Source organism: Aethalodelphis obliquidens, unplaced genomic scaffold (assembly GCF_003676395.1).
Source record: "Aethalodelphis obliquidens isolate GAN/ISIS:26980383/991018 unplaced genomic scaffold, ASM367639v1 scaffold3, whole genome shotgun sequence".
NCBI classification, from domain to species: domain Eukaryota; kingdom Metazoa; phylum Chordata; class Mammalia; order Artiodactyla; family Delphinidae; genus Aethalodelphis; species Aethalodelphis obliquidens.
Window position 1 is genome coordinate 18,148,136 of NW_020837947.1, and position 12,015 is coordinate 18,160,150.

General features: G+C 37.6%; 1 long non-coding RNA gene across 1 annotated transcript in view; it reads left to right on the top strand.

Annotated features, from left to right (window-relative positions):
• The window catches only part of LOC113608074 (uncharacterized), a 336,338-nt gene that overhangs the window by 275,441 nt on the left and 48,882 nt on the right, over positions 1-12,015 (top strand). The gene's annotated exons all lie outside the window — the stretch shown is intronic.

The following is a 12,015-nucleotide window of genomic DNA, read 5'->3' on the forward strand; positions in this document are numbered from 1 at the left end:
GGTGCCAATAAAATAAATTTTAAATACTGAAACAGTCTTAAGATAGATCTCCTTATGCAGGATTTACACAGAAAATGTTACAGAAATGGTTTTGTGACTTGGACTCACCAGCCATGGCCAAGAATCATAAGAAAGGGTCAGAGATTGGAGAGACCATCTACAAGGTCATTATTTCCAAGAGGAAGAAGGAGAGATATAATAGCACTCCAAGTTGGGTGCTGTGGAGAGGACCACTCAGAAATGTATTCCTTCAAGTTGAATGTTGATAGAGCTTACTTCCTGGTCATGTCCAAGAAAGCTGAAGTGGCCTGTGGTAGTGCATTAATGTGTCTGCACAGGTATCAGCCAGCACTCTGTCAGAGCAAGCAAGGCATGGGTATTTCCTATGGATAGATGTGGTCCACTGGATAGCAGGTAGAGTGGCCTCATAAGTTACGTGGCAAGGGAATTAAAGTTGCAGATAGAATTAAGTTTGGTAACCAGGTGACCTTGAGGTAGGAAGATTATCTTGGATCATCCTGGGCACAATGCAGTAGAGAGTTCAGATCCAGGAGAGTGCTGCCAAAAAAAAAAAAAAAAAAAAATCAGTCTCTGTCAAAAGGGAGGGAGAGTTTGGAGTATGCCTGGGTGTATACTACTCAGATTATCATCACCTTCACTTGCAGAGATTTATGTTAGAACCTCGGAAAGAGGAGGAAGTCACAGCACACTCACGCACAGCTTGTTGTGAGTGAAAGGCGTTCCTCCACTTGAGCAAAGTGACTTGTTTGTGTCAAGGAGACAAGGCAAGGAAGCAGCAAGTGACATTAGAGTAGCCCGTATCAGGAGCAGGAGAAAGCATGGTGACCTGGGCTGTGAACCCGCAGCCCGTGGCAGGGGAGCAGAAGGCTTTGGGGTGGCACGCAGGGACTGGGGCATCATGAATAGGGGCAACAGAGGAGAAGGAATGACATGAAAGCAGGAATGGCCCTGACAAAGGATCACCCTTGCCCACTCAAAATCAAGGAATTCATCCATCCACACATTCAGAAGCTCATGGAAAACTCATAGGGCCTTCTTTAATGAGGGAATTTGGAGCTGATGGAAGACAGGGTATGGCTTTCTGATATTCTGCTGGAGGGGACTGACTTAGAAAAATAATGTTTTTTCTGAACAATAATTTTGAGGATTCTTCAGCTCTCATTTAGTGTGATTTGAGAAAATATGGGTAAACTTACATTAGAACCAATTTAGACTTTAGATATCTAATTCCTGTTTTACTTCCATCTTCTCTATTAAGAGGAATAATTTTCACATTAGGAAGACCAGAGTCACTGTGGTTAAGAAAAATATCAAATAACAATCTGGGTAAGGAGATGATTACATCATATTTCTCTCATAATGAAGAAGTTGCTGATATGATTGCAGAGTCATTATATAAATTATCTTCAAAAACTGATAGAAAGTAGAGGAGGTTCCTCAGACTTTTTCTTCCTTTCTCTTTTTTAACTTTTCTAACAAGGAAAATGTCTGTTCTGGGGTTATATATGTGATTTCAATGCTTATTACACTTTCAAAAAGGATTATAAGGATATTTTTGGATCCCAAAGAGCTAACACGGATTCACCAAGAATATGTAATGTGATTTGATACTCTTGACTACAGAATATTTGTTAAAGCCTCTAAATTTCTTCATGAATGAGATAATGAAATATGACTTTAAATATATATCAGCTGCCCTCAAACTATGTGTTGTTGTTTTCTTAACATCTTTATTGGAGTATAATTGCTTCACATTATTATGTTAGTTTCTGCTGTATAACAAAGCTAATCAGCTATACGTATATTTATAACGCTGTATCTCCTCCCTCTCGCGCCTCCCTCCCACCCTCCCTATCCCACCCCTCTAGATGGTCACAAAGCACTGAGCTGATCTCCCTGTGCTATGTGCAGCTTCCCACTAGCTGTTATACATTTGGTAGTGTATATATGTTAATGCCACTGTCTCACTTCGTCCCAGCTTACCCTTCCCCCTCCCCTTAAGTCCATTCTCTACGTCTGCTGCTTTATTCCTGTCCTGCCCCTAGGTTCTTCAGAACCATTTTGGTTTTTTTTAGATTTCATATATATGTGTTAGCATGTGGTATTTGTTTTTCTCTTTCTGACTTACTTCACTCTGCATGACAGACTCTGGGTACATACACCTCATGACAAATAACTCAATTTCGCTTCATTTTATGGCTGAGTAATATTCAGTTGTATATATGTGCCACATCTTCTTTATCCATTCCTCTGTTGATGGACACTTAGGTTGCTTCCATGTCCTGGCTATTGTAAATGGAGCTGCAATGAACATTGTGGTACATGACTCTTTTTGATTTACGGTTTTCTCAGGGTATATGCCCAGTAGTGGAATTGCTGGGTCATATGGTAGTTCTATTTTTAGTTTTTTAAGGAACCTCCATACTGTTCTCCATAGTGGCTGTATCAATGTACATTTCCACCAACAGTGTAGGAGGGTTCCCTTTTCTCCACACCCTCTCCAGCATTTATTATTTGTAGATTTTTTGATGATGGCCATTCTGACCCATGTGAGGTAATACCTCATTGTAATTTGATTTGCATTTCTCTAATGATGAGTGATGTTGAACATCCTTTCATGTGTTTGTTGGCAATATGTATATCTTCTTCGGAGAAATGTCTATTTAGGTCTTCTGCCCATTTTTGGATTGGGTTGTTTGTTTTTTTGATATTGAGCTGCATGAGCTACTTGTATATTTTGGAGATTAATCCTTTATCAGTTGCTTCATTTGCAAATATTTTCTCCCATTCTGAGGGTTGTCTTTTCACCTAGTTTATGGTTTCCTTTGCTGTGCAAAAGCTTTGAAGTTTCATTAGGCCCCATTTGCTTATTTTTGTTTTTATTTCCATTTCGCTAGGAGGTGGGTCAAAAAGGATCTTGCTGTGATTTACATCATAGACTGTTCTGCCTGTGTTTTCCCCTAAGAGTTTTATAGTGTATGGCATTACATTTAGGTATTTAATCCATTTTGAGTTTATTTTTGTGTATGGTGTTAGGGAGTGTTCTAATTTCATTCTTTTACATGTAGCTGTCCAGTTATCCCAGCACCATTTTTTGAAGAGGCTGTCTTTTCTCCACTGTATATTCTTGCTTCCTTTATCAAAGATAAGGTGATCATATGTGCATAGGTATATCTCTGGGCTTTCTATCCTGTTCCATTCATCTATAGTTCTGTTTTTGTGCCAGTACCATACTGTCTTGATTACTGTAGCTTTGTAGTATAGTCTGAAGTCAGGGAGCCTGATTCCTTCAACTTCATTTTTCTTTCTCAAGATTGCTTTGGCTATTCGGGGTTTTTTGTGTTTCCATACAAATTGTGAAATTTTTGTTCTAGTTCTGTGAAAAGTGCATTGGTAGTTTGGTAGGGATTACACTGAATCTCTAGATTGCTTTGGGTAGTATGGTCATTTACGCAATTGATTCTTCCAATCCAAGAACATGGTATATCTCTCTATCTGTTTGTATCATCTTTAATTTCTTTCATCAGTGTCTTACAGTTTTTTGCATACAGGTCTTTTGTCTCCTTAGGTAGGTTTATTCTTAGGTGTTTTATTCTTTTTGTTGCAATGGTAAATGCGGGTGTGTCCTTAAATTCTCTTTCAGATTTTTCATCACTAGCGTATAGGAATGCCAGAGATTTCTGTGCATTAATTTTGTATCCTGCTACTTTACCAAATTCATTGATTAGCTCTAGTAGTTTTTTGGTAGCATCTTTAGAATTCTCTATGTATAGTATCATGTCATCTGCAAACAGTGACAGCTTTACTTCTTCTTTTCTGATTTGGATTCCTTTTATTTCTTTTTCTTTCTGACTGTTGTGGCAAAAACTTCCAAAACTATGTTGAATAATAGTGGTGAGAGTGAGCAACCTTGTCTTGTTCCTGATCTTAATGGAAAAGGTTTCAGCTTTTCACCATTGAGAACGATGTTGGCTGTGGGTTTGTCATATATGGCCTTTATTATGTTGAGGTAAGTTCCCCTCTATGCCTACTTTCTGGAGTGTTTTTATCATAATGGGTGTTGAATTCTGTCAAAAGCTTTTTCTGCATCTATTGAGGTTACCATATGGTTTTTCTCCTTCAATTTGTTAATATGGTGTATCACATTGATTGATTTGCGTATATTGAAGAATCCTTGCATTCCTGGGACAAACCCCACTTGATCATTGTATGATCCTTTTAATGTGCTGTTGGATTCTGTTTGCTAGTATTTTGTTGAGGATATTTGCATCTGTGTTCATCAGTGATATTGGTCTGTAGTTTTCTTTTTTTGTGACATCTTTGTCTGGCTTTGGTATCAGGGTGATGGTGGCCTCGTAGAATGAGTTTAGGAGTGTTCCTCCCTCTGTTATATTTTGGAAGAGTTTGAGAAGGATAGGTGTTAACTCTTCTCTAAATATTTGATAGAATTCGCCTGTGAATCCATGTGGTCCTGGGCTTTTGTTTATTGGAAGATTTTTAATCACAGTTTCAATTTCAGTGCTTGTGATTGGTCTGTTTATATTTTCTATTTCTTCTTGGTTCAGTCTCAGAAGGTTGTGCTTTTTAAGAAGTTTTCCATTTCTCCCAGGTTGTCCATTGTATTGACATGTAGTTGCTTGTAGTAATCTCTCATGATCCTTTGTATTTCTGCAGTGTCAGTTGTTACTTCTCTGTTTTTGTTTCTAATTCTGTTGATTTGAGTCTTCTCCCTTTTCTTCTTGATGAGTCTGGCTAATGGTTTATCAATTTTGTTTATCTTCGCAAAGAACCAGCTTTTAGTTTTATTGATCTTTGCTATTGTTTCCTTCATTTCTTTTTCATTTATTTCTGATCTGATCTTTATGATTTCTTTCCTTCTGCTAACTTTTGGGTTTTTTGTTCTTCTTTCTCTAATTGCTTTAGGTGTAAAATTACGTTGTTTATTTGAGATGTTTCTTGTTTCTTGAGGTAGGATTGCATTGCTATAAGCTTCCCTCTTAGAACTGCTTTTGCTGCATCCCATAGGTTTTGGGTCGTCATGTTTTCATTGTCATTTGTTTCCAGGTATTTTTTGATTTCCTCTTTGATTTCTTCTGTGATCTGTTGGTTATTAAGTAGTGTATTGTTTACCCTACTTGTGTTTGTAGTTTTTACAGATTTTTTCCTGTAATTGATATCTAGTCTCATAGTGTTGTGGTCGGAAAAGATACTTTATACAATTTCAGTTTTCTTAATTTTACCAAGGCTTGATTTGTGACCCAAGATATGATCTATCCTGGAGAATGTCCATGAGCACTTGAGAAGAAAGTGTATTCTTTTGTTTTTGGATGGAATGTCCTATAAATATCAGTTAAGTTTATCTTGTTTAATGTGTCATGTAAAGCTTGTGTTTCCTTATTTATTTTCATTTTGGTTGATCTGTCCATTGGTGAAAGTGGGGTGTTAAAGTTCCCTACTCTAATTGTGTTACTGTTGATTTCCTCTTTTTAGCATTTGCCTTATGTATTGAGGTGCTCCTATGTTGGGTGCATAAATATTTACAATTGTTATATCTTCTTCTTGGATTGATCCGTTGATCATTATGTAGTGTCCTTGTCTCTTGTAAGAGTCTTTATTTTAAAATCTATTTTGTCTGTTATGAGAATTGCCACTCCAGCTTTCTTTTGATTTCCATTTGCATGGAATATCTTTTTCCATCCCCTCATTTTCAGTCTGTATGTGTCCCTATGTCTGAAGTGGGTCTCTTATAGACAGTATATATACAGGTCTTGTTTTTGTATCCATTCAGCCAGTCTATGCTTTTGGTTGGAGCTTTTAATCCATTTACATTTAAGGTAATTATCGATATGTATGTTCCTATTCCCATTTTCTTAATTGTTTTTTGTTTGTTATTGTAGGTCTTTTCCTTCTCTTGTGTTTCCTGCCTAGAGAAGTTCCTTTAGCATTTGTTGTAAAGCTGATTTGGTGATGCTGAATTCTCTTAGCTTTTGCTTGTCTGTAAATGTTTTAATTTCTCCATTGCATCTGAATGAGGTCTTTGGTGGATAGAGTAATCTTGGTTTCAGTTTTTTCCCTTTCATCACTTTAAATGTGTCCTGCTACTCCCTTCTGGCTTGCAGAATTTCTGCAGAAAGATCAGCTATTAACCTTATAGGGATTCCCTTGTATGTTATTTGTTGCTTTCCCTTGCTGCTTTTAATATTTTTTCTTTGTATTTAATTTTTATACTTTGATTAATATATTTCTTGGAGTGTTTCACCTTGGATTTATCCTGTATGGGACTCTCTGCACTTCCTGGACTTGATTGACTGTTTCCTTTCCCATATTAGGGACGTTTTCAACTATAATCTCTTCAAATATTTTCTTAGTCCATTTCTTTTTCTCCTCTTCTTCTGGGACCCCTATAATTCAAATGTTCGTGTGTTTAATGTCCCAGAGGTCTCTGAGACTGTTCTCGATTATTTTTCTTCTTTTTTCTTTATTTTGCCCTGTGGTAGTTATTTCCACTATTTTATCTTCCAGGTCACTTATCTATTCTTCTGCCTCAGTTATTCTGCTATTGATTCCTTTTAGCGAAATTTAAATTTCATTTATTGTGTTGTTCAGCCTTGTTTGTTTGCTCTTTAGTTCTTCTAGTTCCTTGTTAAATGTTTCTTGCATTTTCTGTATTCTATTTCCAAGATTTTGGATCATCTTTACTCTCATTACTCTGAGTCCTTTTTCAGGTAGACTGCCTAAATCCTCTTCATTTGTTTGTTCTTATGGGTTTTTACTTTGCTCCTTCATCTGCTGCATATTTCTCTGTCTTCTTATTTTGCTTAATTTACTGTGTTTGGGGTCTCCTTTTCACAGACGGCAGGTTTGTAGCTCCCGTTGTTTTTGGTGTCTGCCCCCAGTAGGTGAGGTTGGTTCAGTAGGTTGTGCAGGCTTTCTGGCAGAGGGGACTGGTGCCTGTGTTCTGGTGTATGAGGATGGATCTTGTCTTTCTGGTGGGCAGGACCACGTCCGGTGGTGTGTTTTGGGGTGTCTGTGGACTTATTATGATTTTAGGCAGCCTCTCTGCTAATGGGTGGGGTTGTGTTCCTGTCTTGCTAATTGTTTGGCATAGGGTGTCCAGCACTGGACCTTGCTGGTCGCTGTGTGGAGCTGGGTGGTAGGGTTGGTATGGAGGTCTCTGGGAGAGCTCTCACAGATTGATATTATGTAGGGCTGGGAGGTCTCTGGTGGACCAATGTCCTGAACTTGGCTCTCCCACCTCACAGGCTCTGGTCTGACAGCCGGCCAGAGCACCAAGACCCTGTCACCCACACAGATCTAAGCTGTGGTTTTTATGAATCTGAAGTGGCTGCTCCACTGTCTCTTTTCCTTTCTGCCAACTGAAGCCGAAGACTATGAGGCTGTAGAACAGGGCAGTACTCCTCAACATCGTCCAGGTCATCAAAAGTGAGGAAAGCATGCAAAATTGTCACAGCCAAGAGGAGCCTATGGAGGCATGAAGACTAAATGTAATGCTGTATCCTTAGCTTCCTGTGGCTGCCCGGGCCTGTGTCCCTAGCAAGAATTGGCTCCTGGGCCCAAGGTTTCCAGGTACCTGCTAAGTATATGTTTTTTTACCTTTTTTATCCATAACTTGAATGATAACAAAGACAGCCAACTCATTCAAATTTTGAATGATATAAACATGGGATTTCAAAAGATGAACACCTCAATAGGGTAAAATAATGAGTTAAAATTAATGAGATGTGATGCAACAGAAATGAATATATATTACCACATCTATGTTTAAAACAATAAATGCAAAGTACGAATTTGGGGAACTTTAAAGTAATGAAAATTAATGTAAGATTTTAGTTGGCCAGTGCAAATTGAGTGGATGTGGATGATGAAAAGGCTTATGAAATTTAGTTTTGAATAAATAAAACTTAGTGTCCAGAATAAGGAAAGTAAAAGTTCATTGTTCTCTGAACGGAACAGACCATATCAAAATATTGGATTCAGTTTAATCAGATTTACATATTCTTGGTGAATCCATGTTAGCTCTTTTTCATCCAAAAATATTCTTATAATCCTTTTTGAAAGTGTATTAAGCCTTGAAATCACATATATGACCCCAGAACAGACATTTTCCCTGTTAGAAAACTTAGAAAAGAAAAAGAAAGAGAAAGTCTGAGGAACCTCCTGTACTTTCTATCAGTTTTTGAGGATAATTTATATAATGACTCTGCAATCATATGACATGGACAAATTAGGTCATAATTATTGAAGAATGGCCAGACTCAGAGAAATTAACCTGGAAAATAGAAAACTTGGTAATACCCAATAGCTGCAGTTAAATATTTGAGGGATGGTCATGAGGAAGAAATATTGGATTTTTTTCTCTAGATTTTCAATTGCAAAAATTACAGCATGGTGGTGTGTTGATTGCTAAGACCTGAGGTGGTGCAAGATGCAGCTGGAAGGTAGAAAGGGTCCAAGCATGAAGAGGTAAGCCAGGTTAAGGATGGTGGATGGGAAAACACAGAAGGGCTGTAAGTGGAGAAACAGGAGCAAGTTTATATTTTTAGAGAATCTCTTGAGCTGCACTGGGATAGCAGAGGGTGCCATCTAAAGAAGATGCTGTGAGGAGGATTTTCCCAATGAGTTGGGGTCTGGATAGGGTAACCTCCAAGACTTGTGGATTTTAACTACAAATGTACAAATCTGGAGAAAATTGAAACACTGCTTAATTGCCTTTCCAGAATTATCTTGTGGTCACAGTTGCTTTTATAATTAACAGAAAGGCAAGGTTTGTATTTCCTTGAGAAAGTTTCAAAATTCTAATATGGAAATAGCTCACACAAAAATACAGTAAATGAGAAAAAGGAACACTATAATAAATTATAAACTGCAATCTAATTAGCAGGGAAACCTAAGCATAAAACAATTCAAAATTGTCTTGCTTGAGACAGGCTTTAGTTTCTGAAGCTCTAGAAAATAACCATACTCATACACAGAAAAAATTTGGAATTGAGATATTGTTACCAACACCATTATCATCAACAACAAAAACATAACCCCCAACACCTCCGCAGGCACTACCAATATAGTATAATTTGTGTTCCCTTTCATGTAGATAACAATAAAATAGCACAGGTCAAGTCCTGGCAAAGGATGCATCTGTGTATTACCTACTGTGAGAAAGACTAAGTAGCAGAGACTAAAAGACTGAATCTGTTAAGTAAGGTCTATACTCATTTCTCACCTGGAATCACATTACTTGTTAGATTGAACTAACCTCATGTTTTTTTTTTTTGTTTGTTTTTACATCTTTATTTGAGTATAACTGCTTTACAATGCTGTGTTAGTTTCTCCTTTATAATGAAGTGAATCAGTTATACATATACATATGTTCCCATATCTCTTCCCTCTTGCGTCTCCCTCCCTCCCACCCTCCTTATCCCACCCCTCCAGGCGGTCACAAAGCACTGAGCTGATCTCCCTGTGCTATGCGGCTGCTTCCCACTAGCTATCTACCTTACGTTTGGTACTGTATATATGTCCATGCCTCTCTCTCGCTTTGTCACAGCTTACCCTTCCCCCTCCCCATATCCTCAAGTCCATGCTCTAGTAGGTCTGTGTCCTTAGTCCTGTCTTACCCCTAGGTTCTTCATGACATTTTTTTTTCTTAAATTCCATATATATGTGTTAGCATACAGTATTTGTCTTTCTCTTTCTGACTTACTTCACTCTGTATGACAGACTCTAGGTCCATCTACCTCATTACAAATAGCTCAATTTCGTTTATTTTATGGCTGAGTAATATTCCATTGTATATATGTGCCACATCTTCTTTATCCATTCAGCAGATGATGGACACTTAGGTTGTTTCCATCTCCGGGCTATTGTAAATAGAGCTGCAATGAACATTTTGGTACATGACTCTTTTTGCATTATGGTTTTCTCAGGGTATATGCCCAGTAGTGGGATTGCTGGGTCATATGGTAGTTCTATTTGTAGTTTTTAAGGAACCTCCATACTGTTCTCTATAGTGGCTATACCAATTCACATTCCCACCAGCAGTGCAAGAGTGTTCCCTTTTCTCCACACCTTCTCCAGTATTTGTTGTTTGTAGATTTTCTGATGATGGCCATTGTGACTGGTGTGAGATGATATCTCATTGTAGTTTTGATTTGCATTTCTCTAATGATTAATGATGTTGAGCATTCTTTCATGTGTTTGGTGGCAGTCTGTATATCTTCTTTGGAGAAATGTCTATTTAGGTCTTCTGCCCATTTTTGGATTGGGTTGTTTGTTTTTTTGTTATTAAGCTGCATGAGCTGCTAATAAATTTTGGAGATTAATCCTTTCTCAGTTGCTTCATTTGAAAATATTTTCTCCCATTCTGAGGGTTGTCTTTTGGTCTTGTTTATGGTTTCCTTTGCTGTGCAAAAGCTTTGAAGCTTCATTAGGTCCCATTTGTTTATTTTTGTTTTTATTTCCATTTCTCTAGGAGGTGGGTCAAAAAGGGTCGTGCTGTGATTTATGTCATAGAGTGTTCTGCCTATGTTTTCCTCTAAGAGTTTGATAGTTTGATCGTTTCTGATCTTTAATCCATTTTGAGCTTATTTTTGTGTATGGTGTTAAGGAGTGATCTAATCTCATACTTTTACATGTACCTGTCCAGTTTTCCCAGCACCACTTATTGAAGAGGCTGTCCTTTCTCCACTGTACATTCCTGCCTCCTTTATCAAAGATAAGGTGACCATATGTGCGTGGGTTTATCTCTGGGCTTTCTATCCTGTTCCATTGATCTATTTTTCTGTTTTTGTGCCAGTATCATACTGTCTTGATTACTGTAGCTTTGTAGTATAGTCTGAAGTCAGGGAGCCTGATTCCTCCAGCTCCGTTTTTCATTCTTAAGATAGCTTTGGCTATTCGGGGTCTTTTGTGTTCCCATACAAATTGTGAAAGCTTTTGTTCTAGTTCTCTGAACATGCCAGTGGTAGTTTGATAGGGATTGCATCGAATGTATAGGTTGCTTTGGGTAATAGAGTCATTTTCACAATGTTGATTCTTCCAATGCAAGAACATGGTATATCTCTCCTTCTATTTGTATCATCTTTAATTTCTTTCATCATTGTCTTATAATTTTCTGCATACAGGTCTTTTGTCTCCTTAGGTAGGTTTATTCCTAGATATTTTATTCTTTTTGTTGCAATCGTAAATGGGAGTATTTTCTTGATATCACTTTCAGATTTTTCATCATTAGTGTATAGGAATGCCAGAGATTTCTGTGCATTAATTTTGTATCCTGCTACTTTACCAAATTCATTGATTAGCTCTAGTAGTTTTCTGGTAGCATCTTTAGGATTCTCTATGTATAGTATCATGTCATCTGCAAACAGTGACAGCTTTCCTTCTTCTTTTCCGATTTGGATTCCTTTTATTTCCTTTTGTTCTCTGATTGCTGTGGCTAAAACTTCCAAAACTATGTTGAATAAGAGTGGTGAGAGTGGGCAACCTTGTCTTGTTCCTGATCTTAGTGGAAATGCTTTCAGTTTTTCACCATTGAGGACGATGTTGGCTGTGGGTTTTTCATATATGGCCTTTATTATGTTGAGGAAATTTCCCTCTATGCCTACTTTCTGGAGGGTTTTTATCATAAATGGGTGCTGAATTTTGTCGAAAGCTTTCTCTGCATCTATAGAGATGATCATATGGTTTTTCTCCTTCAATTTGTTAATATGATGTATCACGTTATTTGATTTGAGTATACTGAAGAATCCTTGCATTCCTGGAATAAACCCCACTTGATCATGGTGTATGATCCTTTTAATGTGCTCTTGGATTCTGTTTGCTAGTATTTTGTTGAGGATTTTTGCATCTATGTTCATCAGTGATATTGGCCTGTAGTTTTCTCTGATTTTGGTATCACAGTGATTGTGGCCTCGTAGAATGAGTTTGGGAGTGTTCCTCCCTCTGTTATATTTTGGAAGAGTTTGAGAAGGATAGGTG